Raw genomic sequence first — 17,980 nt, forward strand, 5'->3', positions numbered from 1 at the left:
CATGTATCCCTCTAACGGGGTCATATTATCCAGCTGTCCAACACAAAAACATTCTATTAAAGTTTATTGCCCCAAATCCAGATTTTCAATAATTTTCTTCCATTTAAATATTGGATCATAGGAGCTACATTCAGAATCTGCTGTGTCTGTGTGAGCTGGACTGGCTACGCCCACACATGCCCATCTTGGGAAGAGGAGGAAGTACGTCCTCTCGTGGTGCCATGTGCCAGAGCAGAGCTGCCTAAATTGTGGGAGGAGTCAAAGGGAGAGCCTACCTCGATTGGGATTGGCTAAACCCCCGATGACACTATATAGGGTTTGATTTCTGATTGGCTGGTTGGAGCAACACACTTTTTAAAACCTGGAACAAGCCAGGGACAGAGAGGACAGACTGTCTTCACTTCTGGGACGTCAGTCCAGGTATGGGGACGAGTAGTACTGCTGGAGAACCTTTAGGAAAAGGAATTCAGAGCGAGAGAGAGAGAGAGGGGAAACTTCTTGCAGAGTGGGGAAGTGATTGCTTTCTCTGTGTGTGTGTGTGTGTGTGTGTGTGTGTGTGTGTGTGTGTGTGTGTGTGTGTGTGTGTGTGTGTGTGTGTGTGTGTGCGCCATTGAAGCAGTCGCATTCTGATTTATTTTTATTATTATTGAATCAGTAAGACACGAGCATTTCATACTTAATGTGACACACTATTGTATTAAAGTTAGATTTTCATGTTTGACGGACATCATTTTCAAAAAGTTGCTGTGTAAACGCGAAACTTTTCTGAAACAAAAATGTAAATATGACACATTTTCCCCTGAAATGTTGAAATCGGAGATTTAGTCGACTAATCTATGCAAACTTCTAAAACTGGAAATTTGTACTAAATACACACCTGTGCAGGTTTTATCATAAAATGCTATCAAAATGAAATTTCTTTTTTTTTTCACAATGTAAAATCTGATCATCAAAGATGAAGCTCTAATTGAACGAGCCTTTTTGTGTAATTCAATGTAATTTAAACTAGAAGTCAGAGGCCCACCACTGCAAAAAAGACAAGAATAGTGAGTCACACATATCTAATATTCACTTTCATGTATGTAATAAATTAAACATAACTGCTGGAGTAGAAAATGAATCTGCTACGACAGCTGAGGGATTTTTGTTTCTCTTTTATTGAATATAAAAGACACTTCCTGCTACGGAAGCGCGTTTCACTTTCAGAATTAAATCCTTTTGTTTCTGACAACTTATCAGTGAAATATATGTCTGTTGGGATGAGGATGTTTTTTAGTTTTTTTAAACAAGAAAATGAAATTTTATTTAAAGAAAACAAAATGCCTCAATATTGTTTCACGATATTTTATGTGAGATTTTTTTCTCTTGTTTTTAAATTTCTATAAAAAATTATATTAAAAGATTTAAGGGCTTTTTCAAATTAATTTGTTTATTTTTTTACGGAAAGATTTAGGAGGGAACAAACAAATAGAAGAAATTATAAAACACATCAAACTCAGGCTGCACATTAGTTTCTGATTTATTGTTTATTTATTTTTTTAATAAAAAAGATGCTTGCAGCAGATAAATAGGGAATGAATGTATTTATTTATTTTTTTACTTTATTTTTTTTAAATACAATTTTAAGGTTACAATAAATGTAATATATTGAGTGCTGGTTAAAGACCGTATAGATCAGGGGTGTTAAACACATATTATTTCAGGGGTTACATGAAGCCCGTTTCCATCCTCAGTGGGCCGGAGCGTTAAAATAGTGCCAAAATAATCTGTCAATTTAAACTTTAAAGTTTTTCTTTGTTGTGAAACAGAGTATATATGAGGGAATGTCTCTATCTTCCTATAAAACAAACAGTTACTACAGAGAATTAGAACAATTTTAACATAAAGTCGATTTAAATTAAACGTTCTGCTGCAAAATCCAGTGAAATGTCCCAGAACTTTCTCCCATGTCTGTTGCATTGTGGGTATTTTTACGAACTCCCCCTGACATCGTGGCTTTGAGGCCAGTTTGATAACATTCATCACAGATCGCTCAGCTCGGGTCTCAGGGTTTGTGTTTTACTGAATTTCCACCTAGTTGTTTGGCTCTCTGACCCGGTTTAATGTACACAGGTTTGGGACCCAGAGCAGGTCTGGAAGAGCGGAGGCGGTTCAGATGTGGGTGATTCAGAGCCGAGAGTCCTGGAGGTGTATCCTGAACAAAACACTTGTGATAAGAGATGCCCACTTCAAAACCCACAACAACATGCTGGCGCTCTCATCCCCCATCCTCCAAAACATCATTCTGGGTGTCTGCCTCTCTATACGTGCATGGTGCTATTTATACGTCTCACAATCCTTTTATAATCGTGTTTATTCACTTGGCTCCGCCGTTATTTCAGCCATGAAATAGCCCACGTTTGGGTGGGTGAGATTACATTAGCTTCTCCTCATGATTCACAGTGACTGGCACATTCTCTCCTCACCCAGACACTTAGCCTCTTGTGGACGTCGAGCGTTCACAGAGATGTTTCATCCACGCCGGTGAGTGTTCAGCCCTGTAGTCCGCCGTCCACACAATGGGATTCAGCCTTGGTGTGAGTCACTCGCTGCTCAGCATGAGGCACACTGATCCGGCTGCTTCGGCCCGGCTGCATTCTGCAGGCCTCAATCGGGAGTCCACCGCGATGCAAACACCAGCGATGGTGATCAATACACATTCATAATGACACCAAACCTGTGACCTTCGAGGAAAGTTGAACTCTGCGCCGCTGTGAACATACATGCGACGCTCCTTCGGCTTCAAGCAGAACCTGACATTACTGGTCTATCTTCATCGAGCTGAACAGAGTGAGTCACACTCTGAGAGCAGCGGTGGCTATACTCGCATTCATACTCAGAAAATCAAATGTTTCACATAATGACAGGCTGTGGCACAATGCTCGCTGCCTCTCCTTGGTAATTGCCTGACACACAGATATGTGTGTTATAAGTAAATACAAGCCAATGATGAGACTCGACGTCTTCTATCTGATCCCACACTTAGAGGGAATGAGACGCTCACATGTATTTTGACAGCATAGGGAATATTTACCATGATGCATTTCAAAGTCTTGTACTCAATCAGTAAGAAACCATGATCCACCGTACTAATACTAATGGTACTAATCAGTACACTGCTATATTTTCAAACATGCCGCTGTAAACGGTAATATACTGTTAAATTAACAGCAGAACGTCTCCACCTCTGACTGGTTCTGCAGGTTTTATTTTCCTGTTTCTAGAAAGGAACTCCTTCTGGATCAACACCCTGATCTCTGGTATTATTAAAATATCGACTATTGACTACACAGTAGTTGTGATTAAAACCAGCTCCAAAGATGACAGCAGACTGACAATATATTATACATAAATGTAATTGTTCAAACTTTATGTGAGAAAACAAAAACCCACGTCTATTATCTGCTCAGTAACTCCACTTAAAGTCATTTTACTCTTGAGTTTTAATTTAAAAAAGCTTATTTTTCTCCTCCAAAGATTGACAAAGCATTCAGTTTGAGTTCTTGTAAAGTCTTTTGTTGTTGCATCTTAATTAATTCATCAGAGGAGTGTCACATCTACAGAAACGTCCCGTTTGCTGCATAACTGGGTCAAAAACACGGTTATATAAAGATCTGCAGCACATAAACATGATGCAAGTTTGTATCTTGCAGATTAATCTGATGTCAGCAGGTTATAACCGGGAGCTCGTCTTATAAACTGCTGCTGAGTGGAAATATGTTTTTCCTCTGTTAAAAAAAAAACAACCTTTTCAGTTGCTGGAAAATCCCAGAAGCAGCAAATAACATGAAGTTTTTTTTCTCACCAAAGTACAGTTTAAGTTGATGATGTAGTTTGTTGTGTAGTGAAGTTACATGACCTGTGTCAAACGTTTCTCAAATGCAGCAAATAAAAACAAGTCAAGGATCAAACAGTTTTTAAATCCAAAGATTAATTTACCTTTTTTTTACAGCTCAGTGGACATTTTCATGGAATGTTTGATAAAGACAGTAAATATTGTACTTGTCAGTGTGGTATTAGTGCAGTTATTAACCCTTTGGGTTTACTGACCGTCTGTTTAGTGGTTGGATTCTTGGAGTTTCAAACTGTAAATCACTATTCAGCTCTAACTTTGTCCGTCACTTGTCTTGGACCAGTTGGTGTTTCTCCTCCTGCTGACTTTGTGTTTACTGCTCTTTTAAATGGGTTTTTAATCGGGTCATTTTCTCCAGCAGTTCATCTCCCCCTCTTGGTCTGGTTGGTCCAGAAACCTTGTATTCACAGTTTCTAGCTCCTCCTTGATTTTCTTCAAGGCTCAGAAAGTTATAAACCTTAAAATCATGAAGGCTTCGCGACCCCGCCCATGACAAGGAGAACTCAGAGTAGCTCCATCCGGAGTGCAGCAGGAAGCATCCGAACTGCTCACAGGCAGTAAATGACACAGAAGGGCATGTTGTCATGGACTTTTAACTGCGGTGCATTACCAATAAAAGCCTTTGGCATTTTAATTTTGAAAGCCTTCCGAAGCTATTATTGTCATTGTCAACAAAGTCTCCTGGAAGCCATTTTGAAGCCTGTTTGAAACCTGCTAGATGCACTCCTGAGGTGGAGCAGTCATCTTTGCTGATAAGAACAATCATTGCATTTCAATTGAGACAATAATTACTGCAACATTTAACCCTTTCCCACCCCCTCACCGAACGCAGTGCTCGGCGCAGTCGGCCTCACTGTAATTGACATAGACAAGAGTCTCCTCAGTGACATTTCTGACACTCCTCTGACAGCATGGATGATGACAGAAAGCGAGCTGCACGGGGCATGCAGCCAAATGACTGGGGGGGGAAGTAACCCTATGTACAAAGCAAAGGCAGTGTGAAATATATACAATGAAAATATAGGTCGTGCATATCAAAGTCTTCCAACCTTTAGAGCCAGAATACTTGTCAGCATAAACAAATTTGAAAAAAAATATCATTTCTTGCACTCGCTTTCTTATTCTCTTTCCACAGTGGGGCCCGTATGTATTATGCACAGAGCTGTCACCACACACACACACACACACACACACACACACACACACACACACACACACACACACACACACACACACACACACACACACACACACACACACACACACACACACAGAGGGATGGACCCTGGATGTCAGATTCACTTTGAACCTCGCCGGTGGAGTCCCACGCCGGCCTCAGCAGCGGCGGTGAATGTAAAGGAGGCTGGAGCAGGGTGTTGTTACTGCACACGTCTGCTGGTTAAAACACGGCGGGGCTGGATGCAGGTCAGCAGGTTGCACAGTGTGAAAACACTCCACTGCTCTTGTAGTGCATGTTTACTCTTAAACTCGAGGTGTGTGTCTGATCTCAGCTGACTCACTCTGTGAGGATCAAATGCTCCCACACAGGAACTTCGCTTTATTTTATTATTATTATTATTTGTACGTTTGTCCTGATTCTTTGACTCATTGAGGTCAGCTTTAAATCATCATGGCACGTTTATACAGTTTATAATATGTAGAAGCCACTTATGTATTTTGCTATAACAATTGTCTTTTTTTTTTTTTTTCAAATAAACACATTTTTCTTTGTCATTAAATATTTGTAATGAAAACAACCCGACTCTCACAAGGAAGAAGATTTATTTTTACCTAACTTTGAGCAATTTCACTCGCAAATACTGATGAAAAAATAAATAGACACTTTAAGAGGTAGACTCAGAGTGTGAGTCATCATTATAAAACAACCTTATTACATTAAGATATGTTAAAAATACAGACAAACATTATTTACATCAAGATATACTTTAGGGCCCCATTTACACATGTGAAAATGCATCGTTTTTGCATTTAAGAAAAGTTTGATATTTACACGACAGTATTTTATAAACGGAAACACTGAAAACAAAGATGTAGTTTTCATGTTGGACATTTAGCAGGTGTTGTTGGTTTTTCTTCTTTTTTCTTTAGTAATGAAACCACACAAACATGCGCACAGAGAACAAAAGATTAACAATGGCAGAACACGGACATTCTCGTGGACAGATGACCAAGTTGAATTGTTGTTACGGTGACTGTCAAAATAAAAGTTCCAGGAGAATATGGACTGGGACTCATGAGGAAAACATTATCACTGTCCTTCTACTGAGCATGTGCAGAAGAACTATTTACCATGGCCGTAATGCACATGCACTGTAGCAGCAGTTTGGAAGAATTGCATTTGCCCCCGTTTCCGCGGCCTCGGCGTCGAAGCGTTTTTGAAAACGTGCCTCTTCAGTGACTCTGAGCAGCGTTGTCGTGGAAATAAAAGCCCAAAACGCAACAAAAGTTTTGCGTATCACTTGAAAACGCTGTTGAGTAAACAGTTCTAATCCGGTGGAGGTCACCGGTGTGGCAAAGTGTTTGTTCAGGTATTGCGATATTCAACGTGAAGCATCAACCCCCCCCCCCCCCACCCCCCCCACATACACACACACACACACACCTCCACTCTTTCGGCCCTCAGCCACTGGAAGGATCAACACTGGCTGGGTGGGATAATCCCCATTCTGCTAATCTGAGAGACTTGCCCCTGGGACGCCGCAAAATTGATTCGGTGAAAAAGTGAGCCTTGCCCCCCCCCCATCACAAAACATAAACATGCTGGCTTTTCGTCTCCTCGCGTTCAGAACGGCCTCACTTCACCGAGGCGGCCATGATCCAAATTGAAAAGGACAACCTTAGGCCTGCAAAGAGGTGAGTCATTTGAGTTTTGTCCATTTTCTTCCCTTCAGGTATCAACATGACACACTGGCTGGAGGAGATGTTAAGCCAACAAAATAACTTCAGGAACGGCGAAACGCTCTGAAGAGGAGCACTGAATTTGTTGCTCCGCATCAATGTGCACATCCCAGTTTGCTGGATGAGCCTAATCTGCTTCAGACGACCTAAAAACACTCAGGTTTGGAGTTGCACGTGAAATAAAAATTCATATTTAACAAGCTTACATAAACGTAGCCGGGCTGCGAGCTGAATAATTGTTACGTTCAGACAACGACGTTGCTGTGTATGATTGAATATGAGCCTCCGCAGGCGAGCACAACCGTTCCTCCCTTTGTGATGTTATTCATAAATTCAATGGTCTTGCTTATTTTGCATTAATTAACACGAGGCACAAAACCACCACAAATTAATCATGACCTAAAAATAAGCACAGACTGTAATTTAGTTTTTGGCACCACGAAGAAAACTAGTCTGCGTGGCATTTTTTTATCATAGCTTGTAACACCCCAGTGTAAGGACTCGGTAATCCTTCATTATCACTTTGCTTCTTAACAACACTCAATTAACAGGGGGAGACTTCACTCTACAGGAATTCGGGGGGTCTTTACAGGAAGGGGGGTCCTGGGAGGTTTACATGCTCCTCCGCCTGCAGGCTTTCACAAGGTTGTTTTCTTGCTTGGTTTTGTCGGACGAGCCAAAACCTGAGAAACTCTCCACTGCATGAAAACATTCCAGCCTTCCCGGTATATAGTATATATGACCTCTACTTTACTGAATCCTCCCTGTTTACTCACTTTCTCGGTTTACACCAAACAAGCGTACAGGTTATTTCAGGTGAAAACGGAAAACGTTTGTTGTGTTTTGGTTCATCTCAAGAAAATACAACTTTCTGAAAAACGCTGCTACTGCGCATGATCACCATGGCTGCAGTAAATAGTCCTTCTGCACATGCTCAGTAGACGGACAATAAGAATAAACTTTCCCCCAGAGTGTCATGACTGCCAGTCCAGATTCTCCTGGGACTTGGTACTTTTATTTTGACAGTCACAGTAATAACGGTCCAACTTGGTGGTCTGTCCACTAGAATGTCCGTGTTCTCCTGTTGTTGATGTTTATAGCATATTGTTCTCTGATGCATGTGTGTGTGTGTGGTTTCATTACAAAAACAAACAACAGCGCCAACCCGTGGCCTGGCATGCCAACTACATCGTTTTGAGTGTTTCTACAGTTTCCATGGCAACGGACATTGTTTCCAAAAAGCCATTTAAAACTTTTCTGAGACGATGTTAAAATGATGCGTCTTCACTTGAACCGCTGTCATGTAAGTGGGCCTACGTTTCATTTAATCCATTTAATTCTTTTACGGTCACATTTTCTTTTCTCTTAATGGATCAAATCATGTAAAATTCACCTACTAAAGGTTTTCTAACAGTACCAATCGTCCCCATAGAAGTGAAGACAGTCTGTCCTCTCTGTCCCTGGCTTGTTTCAGGTTTTAAAAAGTGTGTTGCTCCAAGCAGCCAATCAGAAATCAAACCCTATATAGTGTCATCGGGGGTTTAGCCAATCCCAATCAAGGTAGGCCCTCCCTTTGACTCCTCCCACAATTAGGCAGCTCTGCTCTGGCACATGGCACCACGAGAGGAAGTACTTCCTCCTCTTCCCAAGATGGGCATGTGTGGGCGGAGCCAGTCCAGCTCACACAAACACAGCAGATTCTGAATGTAGCTCCTATGATCCAATATTCAAATTGAGGAAAATCAAGGAGGAGCTAGAAACTTAGAATACTGAAGGTTTCTGGACCGACCAGACCAGGAGGAGGAGGAGAACAGGAAGAGGAGGAGGAGGACAGGAGGAGGAGGAGGACAGGAGGAGGAGTTAAAATACTGTATAATATGACCCCTTTAAACATTTGATCTGCTTTTGAAATACTTTATATTAAGGTCTTGCATGAAAATCGCTAAACAAATAAAGTTGGACTTTGAAGAAGCTCTTTGTTTACACTAGTTTGCCACATTCAAACCACTTTGTGCCTCACAGTGAGTTTAAAAGTTGCCGTGGATAAAGCTTCTTGATTGACAACGTCTCTTCTTAGGCTCTAAATTAGCAGCTACATTAATAAGCACTCCATCATACTGACATTCATGCTGCTCCGTCTTTCTCCGTCTTTCGCCAGTTCTTAGCGCTCAGTTGAAAACTTTTCACTTCTGAGTGCAAACGTCTCCCGACCCACTGCACGGCGAAACACCCGGAATACAGTCCATCTGCAAAAACACACATTTACCTTCCATTGTGCACACACCTGAAGTCAAACTCACACACACACACACACACACACACACACACACACACACACACACACACACACACACACACACACACACACACACACACACACAGAGGCAGGAAGCTGCTGGGTGTCCCGTGGGATGATTATTGTTTGGAGGTTGGAAGGTTTTTGACTCGTTGACTGAGAAAGGCTTCCCCCTCAAGGACTGAGTGTTGAGAAAACACTTTGCTGCCAATCCCACATGCCAGCCGATCATTTGACCAGCACAGTATCCTGCTGAAAATCAATAGGGGGGGGGGGGGGGGTAGGGAGACTTTCTTTCTATCAGGGGAGAAGAAAACATTCACTGTATCACAACAAACGTTAAGTCCACCCAGTTTCTCCGCAGACGAGGATTGTGTTTTTGTATTGTTGGGAAAAGCAAAGACGTGAGAGCGTTTCTTTTTTTCAGTTTCAAACTGTACCTACAAAATACAACAGCGCATCCCTCGTATTACACAGTATGGTGGTCGGTCCATTATTTTTCACCCTCCTATTTGATTCGTGCAGATAAGCACCCTCCAGAGAGATATCAGTGATGTTTTGGCTGAACCGCGGTCACTCCAGGCGCGCCACGCACCATTCTCATAATGTAAGTGCAAAAATGCAAGAGCAGAGTTCTAAAGCCGGCTCATTTCCACTCCGAGATCGGGCTTTCCTCATTCAGGGGATGATTGGTTTTGTGGCACGCTCTCCACTTAGGTAAAAGGAGTGTAATTATGGGCTTGACCTTTTGGGGCAATTTCTCAAAAGTGAGAATAAAGCTGTGATTGGCTGAGTTTTGTACTTTTTATGAGCTGCACTTCTATTTCATGGGGTTAACTCATCTTGAAATGCTCCACACCACCACAGGAAGAGATTTCTTTTCTTTTTTTTTTTAATAGCATTCATGCTTTTGAGAAATTAAGAGAATGAGGATTTTTTTCAACCGCAAATTTTAAAATCAAATAAAATGCTGACTTTATTGTTATGAATGTAATTCAAATGTTTGCAATGTTTTGGAGCATTAAGCAGAAATGTTTTCCAAATATGAACAGATTCAATATAAATCAGGCACATTGGCATTATGCTGCCATCTCAAGTTGTTGCTCATATTATAAGATAAAGACCAATAACAATTTTAAACGTGTATGTTTCTACCACCACAACAGATAAATGAAACAAAATTCACAAATCAGATTTAAGGAAAACTTCCATGGCCGTAATCTGGTGTAGCTCATATTTATCCCTACAAACACGTTCTAATTGTTAAAGAAATCCACTTTTAATGCTTAAAATAGATGAATTTTCAAAAAGAACATTAGTCATGTATGACTGGTACATCTAACTGATTTAATTAGTTAAATACATTTAAGATCTGCAGACCTGCTCTCAGTTCTACTTTAGAAAGTGGTTTATTGTATTTTTATTGTATTTTTTGTAGAAGCTGATTAAGTCCTGTTTACACGACAACGTTTCAAGTGGAAACACCTTGTTTTGGTGTTTTCGGTTCATACAGGTTTTTGAGAGTGATGTCCATTTCCATTGAAATGTCAGAAACGCTGAAAACGATGTAGTGAGCATGTTGTGCCTCTAGTGGGGGCTGTTGGTTGTCTTTGTCATGGAACTGCACGCATGCGATACGCTATAAGCATCAGTAATGGAAGAACACGGGCATTCATATAGACGGACGACCAAGTTGGATTGTTGTTGCAGCGGCTGTCGACGGGTCCCAGGAGAATCTGGACTGGGAGTTCTGACGCTCTGGAGGAAACCTTGTGCTTATTGTTCATCTACTGAGCATGTGCAGAAGAAATGTTGACCACAGCTGTGGTGCGGATGAGCTTTGCAGTGTTTCAGGAAAGTTGCGTTTTCCTCCATTTCCATGGAGTCGGAGCATTTTCCAAATGTACCACCTTGGGACCGTGCGACTCCATTGACTCCATTGACTCCAGGCACCACGTTGTGTAGAGGGAACCTCAAAACTAAAAGAAAGTTTTAGCATTTTCAGTTGAAAACGTTGTGTGATCGGGGCTGGATAGAACCTCTCAGGATGTGAAACCTGGACTCCAGGTTAAGAACCACAGAACTAATGGTATCATTTAAAAAGGGGAAATAGTACAAATAGTCTGAAGTACATCAACTTTTCAGTCAAGGAGCAAAACTATGATCAGCCTGGATAGGATTTTGTAGGTTAATATTCCTGACATTACACTGTCCAATCCAGACCGTGAGAGGAGTTTAGTGGTACCAACACTACACTCACTGAAAGATTTTATATTTCTCTAAATGTTCAGAGCAAACGGCACCGAGTCGATTTATTCTCATGTCTATAACACCAATTACAACACAGTCATTTCATGCCACTTAAAGATGAAATAAAATGTAATGATTCAATCACTGTTTTTTGACACTTTTTGGTTCCATCGGTTGAACTGGAAGTGATTTCAGCTGAAACTTCACAGTGCACGCACAAATCAGTTTAGTAATGCAATTCTTAGAAAACAAAAAGCTGATAGCTCAGCTGTTGCATAATTCAGCAGAGATATTTACAGAGAAACTCAAAACTGAGTGAATAATTGTTGCTGTTGATAACATTTTTCATTAGAGACTGTAAATTAGGCTCAATTGGAGCTTAATGACATTGTGAACATTTCTGAGACTGGTTTGTACGCAGTCGCTGGATAACAGCGTAGAAAGGACGTCGCAGTGTTCACTCTTTGACTGAGATTTTGGGTGTGAAGAAGAACCGGTGGTCGAGAAAGAAAGGAATGAAAAAGGAGAGATGCTGGTTTGACTGACGGTTTATTGTTTCTGACAGCAGAGTTTGGAGTTCTCTGTCACACTGCACTATTTACCAGCAAGTGGAGCGTTCCACTTATAATGTGCTGTGACTGGCGCCAGAACAACAACAAACGTAAATAAACTTCATTTCATCATGTTCGAATCAAAAGAAAACCCGAGGAGGACCAGAATAACTGAGAAATTTTATGTATGAATTTAGAAATACCTGGTAATGAAAAGTGGGAAAAGGGAAAAGGAAGGATGCCTGAACATTTCAGAGGAGAGAAATTGTAAAATACAATAGAAGCGGGAGCAGCCTGAGCTGCTGCTGGCGGCTGTGAGGGGGAAAGGAAGTCAAACTGTCCACTCATCACTCCTTATTGGCAGCAAATCCACAAACAACATATCAACAACGAACTTCCAGAAGACTTCACTTATTGTTTCACACTGATAATAGGGAATTACAATAGTCTACTCTGGAGGTAACAAATGCAGGAATTAAGTTTTTTAAGCATCATTCTGAGTCCTGCAGTTTTGTTTAAAGTTACGGATAAATAGATAAATCCTGGTTCCTCAAAGTAATACCATCATGTGTTACTAGATACGACACGACACGACACGACACGACACGACACGACACGACACGACACGACACGACACAGAGACCCGAGCTGAGATATCGGTGATGCTGCCATGAAAGTTTACAAACTAGTTAAAAACAAATCATAATCCAACATAGAAGTTGATTTTTTGCAGCAGAATATTTCATTAAAATTGGCTTTATGTTGAGATTGTTGTATGTTTCCATAGTAATTGTTAGATTTTTGTGAAAATATAGACATTTTCATCACAAATATTCTGCGCCAAGACCAATAACTTATTTTAAAGTTTAAATCTAAAGGTTCTCATGGCACTATTTTACCAGTCCGGCCCACTGAAGATGAACTTTGGCTGAACTAAATTGTGTTTGACACCCCTGGTATAGAGGATGGATTAATATCATGTCACATGAATATGGACATATTGTGCAGGATACATGATTTGATTGGATGTAGATGATTTAGTATTCTTGTTCTGGGTGATTCTTCATGGTGGTGAAGGCACATTAAAGGAGACATATCATGCTTTTAAATCCTTCCTTTTTACATATAAATCATACAGTTGTGGTCTATACAACGCGAAACTGCAATGCTTGGGTCTGAATTCCTCATTATTAGAGCTCCACAGGCCCCTTTTCTACCCCTTTTCTGATGCGCTTCTGAGAGCAACTCGTTTTGGGGCGGTCTCTTCATACCCCGCCTCCTCTCCAGGTTGCAGAGGTGACACTCGGTTCAACGCCACCCTGTTCGGCCATCTTTGTAGTTTGATAGAACAGATACAATTATCTAGCGGCGCAGAAACTTTATATTCACACATTATTTACAAAATGTCAACAAGGGAAGATTTGTCCATCCAGCCATACATGTTGGAGCCAGAGTCGGACCCGGCGGAGCCAGATGAAAATGACGATGATGCACCTTCAGAACAACGTCTTCATATGGATGTAACGCAATGGTGTGTTACTATATTTACACTAACTTCTCCATCCATGCCCACTACTACAATACTGCCTGTATTACAACGACTATTTAACACAGAAGTTACATTATAATCTAAAACGAGCACACAGCGCTAACATATGAAGACGGTGCAACTGCTAATGCTAACAAAACAATGACAGGGACGTCTTATCATCACACTTTTTAGCGTTATATACAGCTTACCGAAGTGCTCTGTTCGTCGTCTCCATAGATAGAAGGAACTGACCGCTCAATCAGACCAAGTCTTTCGGCAAATCCTTCTTTATACTGGCGGAGGTTGCTGAAGCAGTCGTCCTTAAAGTGATTCGCGCACACAAAAATGACCTTACCCACAGATGTGGGTACATTTCTGTGAAAAATAAAACTCAACCAGGCACTTCGAAAAGGTTCTGATGCTGGGAGACGGTGTAACGAAGCTTGTGGGTTACTACATCCAACAACCGAACATTTCGACTTATCCTCTCGTAACTTCGGTTGGACTACAAAATCGCAGCGAGAAACAAAAATGGCGGATTGCTCGAAACGTCGATGTCCTAATTTGGCAGTTCCGCTGAGAATACTGTGACGTCATTGTTCAAAAAACGTAATAGAGAATAGAAAAATCGAAACCGATTGCAAAATATGACCAAAACAGAATATAAAGATATCAACGGAGCACCTGAAGAGACTACTTTGAACTTTTCTGTACTTCTAAACACTCTAAATATACACCAAAATGCATTTAAGGGCTAAAAAAGTGGATTTAGCATGATATGTCCCCTTTAAGTGACACAAGACAGGAAGTGCCTGCATGAAGATCTTCTTGAATACGACCACCAAAGTCGACTGAATGTGTAGAAACTGCAGTTGCATGTGACGACCTAACAAAATGAAAATCACCACCATCATCACCGCTCAGTGAGAAGCTCCCTGCTCACTCCCTGCTCACTCCCTGCTCACTCCTCACTCCAGCTTTGTCTTTGTGAGACGCTTCAGTATTTTCTCCTGGTGCATCTGTGGCTTTTCTCCTCCAGCCTCTCGCAACATTAACTCCAATAATGTGGAAGATAACGTCTCAACATATTAAACACGGGTCTTTATTCCAATGCGGTGGTGGCTCATGGTTATTAGGAGGGAATATTTGAAACCATTCAAAATTAAGGAGTTTTAACGCTGCTTTTCAGAGCTTCGAGTAGAAGGTCTCCGACGTGATGTTTGCTCATTTATGCTGCCCTCTTTCCCATCTATGGTGAATTATTTTACTTCACTTTCAGATGAAACAGTTGAATTGTTATTAATTGCAAATCAAATCTAAATTTTTTGTTTATCTTTTTTAAGCTTCCTAATATGTTGAGAAGTTTGCTGAGTGGCCATGAGGCTTTAACGTGTGTATGTGTGTGTGTGTGTGTGTGTGTGTGTGTGTGTGTGTGTGTGTGTGTGTGTTAAGGAATAGTTGCCCTCCGTCCTGAGGTGGATAATGAGGACGAGGCTCCGCTCCTACATTCATGACATCATTAACTCAGCCGGCTCTTGGAGGATGTTGCTCTTGTGATCTGTGACTCAGTCCTGCCGGCCCTTTTGAGCTTTTGTTATCCAGCATCAGTCGCTGCACAAAAAGATGTATGGAGTCGCGTCGTCAGGAAGATTTGACTGAGCACAAACCAGTCAGGGCTTGTTGAGTTGAGCTTGGCGGGGGGGCGGGGGTCCTATGGGGGGGTGTTATGACAGTTCAAGGTTCGTCATACAGTATCTTGACAAATGGAGTTGTTTACATCAGACATGGCATGCTGGGGACGTGGCGCCATCAAGACAGATGGCCTTCATTTTGCCACACATTCCCTCTCATCTCCCTAATAGAAGCAGCGCGGCCGTCAGCAGCGATGTAGAGGAGGCTTTCATTTACATCCCGGATAAGGATCAATAACGTCTCTATTTAAAAATCAATCATTCTTCCTCAGCCTGGCTCAGTCGTGTGTGTGTGTGTGTGTGTGTGTTGCAACTGATGATGTGTTTTCTTTTCAGGTGATTGCTAACATAGGATGTATGTGAGACGCTTCAGGAAAAACATTTTGTTTTGGGATTTGGAAACACATTTTCTTTTGATAACTTTCTCGCTCAGATGAAGAAGCGCCGCTCGTCCATCGTCCGCTGAGCTGCGTCTCATCCCACCTGACACTGGATGAAAGGCAGAGAACATGCTGGACTGGTTTCCAGTCCATCAAAAAGACACGCGGAGATCACTACCTAACATAATCTCATATCTTTAACTTTACTATATTCCAATAACCTCATCACCTGATGTGAGCTGTTTTGGTTTATGTGTTGAAATTCATGAATTCATCGTACAGCTTAAGGCATTTCTTCATTTGTGTGTGAAGCACAGCAAAGGGGACGTTATTTATTTTGGTGATGTTTGTGTAGATGTGACAACCGGAAGTAAATATTTTACGGGTGCTTTTGTTTTGTTGAGACACAGGAAGTGCAGTTCTGCTTAGACGTTTTTTTGTTACGCTCAGTGAACCTATTTTAAACGTTCGTCTGTAACTGAATCTTTAACTTTTCAAGAAAGTAGGCCCAGTTCAAAATGAAGTCTCCAGATTCATTGAAGAAGGTTCCACTTCTCAACATCACCCACCAACATGTTCACCTGGAAACATGTGGACTCCCTCATGCGAGAGGTTTGAACCGTTCACACGGTCGCTAATCCCGGTCCTGAAGGTTCACTGTTCCTCACGTTGCAGCTCCTTAAACCACTTTGTCCAGGGTTTGGTAATAATGACTTTATTTGTATAGCACTTCTCTAAACATAGTCACAAAGGGAATTCCACCACGAGATTCACACCCGGTATACACGACAATGTTTCAAATGAAAACGCAAATTTGAGCTTTTTCATTTCAGAATTTTTTTTAAAACCTTTTGAAAAAGATGTCGGTTTCCATGGAAACGGCAGAAACGCTGATGTATGTAGTCAGCATGTTGGGCCACTAGTGGGTGCTGTTGTTTGTTTTTGTAATGAAACCACAAGCACGCGATCACGATCTGCTCTAAACATCAACAACAGGAGAACACGGACATTCTAGTGGACAGACGATCAAGTTTTATTGTTATTATGATTGTCAACGATAAAACTACAGTTCCAGGAGGATATTGACAGGGAGTCATGATACTCTGGAGGAAATTTTGCTTTTATTCTCCATCTACTGAGCATGTGCAGAAGTATTATTTACTACGGCCATGGTGAGCCTATGCAGTATCGAGGTTTCCGCCTGCTGCGTGGAGACAGAGCCTGAGTATTTTCATAAAGTTGCATTTTCTCGGTCTCTGAGTAGCGGGATACAATGGAACGTTCGCATTTTCACTTGAAAACTTTGTGTTGACACATGCAGGACAGGGGTCCTCCAGGTCCTCCAGGTCCTCCAGGATCAGGCTCAAAGACCACTGAGTCAGTATGCAAACAAACCAGCTTCACAGCAGGACAGATGAAAGAGAACGTTTAAAAAAGCACATCCACAGGGAGAACATGCACACTCAACATGAAGAGGCACTGACCCAGAATCACCCCCTGCTGTGAGTAGAGATCAGCGTGCAGCCGGGCACCATACATATTAAAGTGTTTTCAACCTCTGCTGCGGGTTTGAAGGAATAGTCTCTGAGACAAACACTTTGCCAGAGTGCATCCGACAGGATCCCATCACCCTATCTGTCAGGGCCTAACAGCCACGCGCTGCATGCGGAGAATTAGACAGTGCAGACGTCTCTTCATATCGTTGTGGTCCAGGCTACCTGTCGAAGCAGAAAGCTGTCCGCCCCACAGCGACTAGAGGGAGGGAGGTGGGGGCTGTGTGGTTAATGCTCCCTCGCCAAGACGAGTGTGTGGACGCTCGATAAACTGAGGTCACCATCAATCCCTCACCCGGGGGGGGGGGGGGGGGGGGGGGGGGGGGAGTCCACTGGCTGAGGATGATGAATGATGGATTCTGGAGGGGAGGAAGCTGCGCTAACATTGTGGACGTCTTCTGAGGTGCTTCACTTCAGTTTGTTCATAAGACAGCAGGCACCGATGAGATCCAGTATTTGTTTATACAGCAAGACATGACAGCATAAGAAATACAAGGTAGAGAGAAGGTAGATCCAAACGTCATGTAGCGCCATCTCTTTTGATATAGAATAAAGCCAGAGGACGGGAAACAGAATAAACAGAGAACTGACTGTCACTCAAACACGAAGAGGTGTGGGGTGTGGAGGGAAACCATCCCTCTACATTTCAGAGGGAGCCGTCTGGAGCGCAGTCACGGCTGAAGATGAAGAAAAATGACCCTTCATCTTTGATGGGAATGAGGGAGGGAGAGAGCTGACAGTCATCAAACAGCTTCCCGTGCAGATCCACAGCTCGGGAATCAGTCGCATGGCGAGTGTGTCGAACCGGGAGGACAGTGACCCCGGCCAGCGAGGCGCCGCAAAGCAGGCTGTCAGAGAAAGAGACACTGATGTGAAGTCGAACTCCCTCCGAGCGTCACGTGTAGTTCATGTAGTTC

This window comes from Lipophrys pholis (genome assembly GCF_963383615.2).
Source record: "Lipophrys pholis genome assembly, chromosome: 6".
Classification (NCBI taxonomy): domain Eukaryota; kingdom Metazoa; phylum Chordata; class Actinopteri; order Blenniiformes; family Blenniidae; genus Lipophrys; species Lipophrys pholis.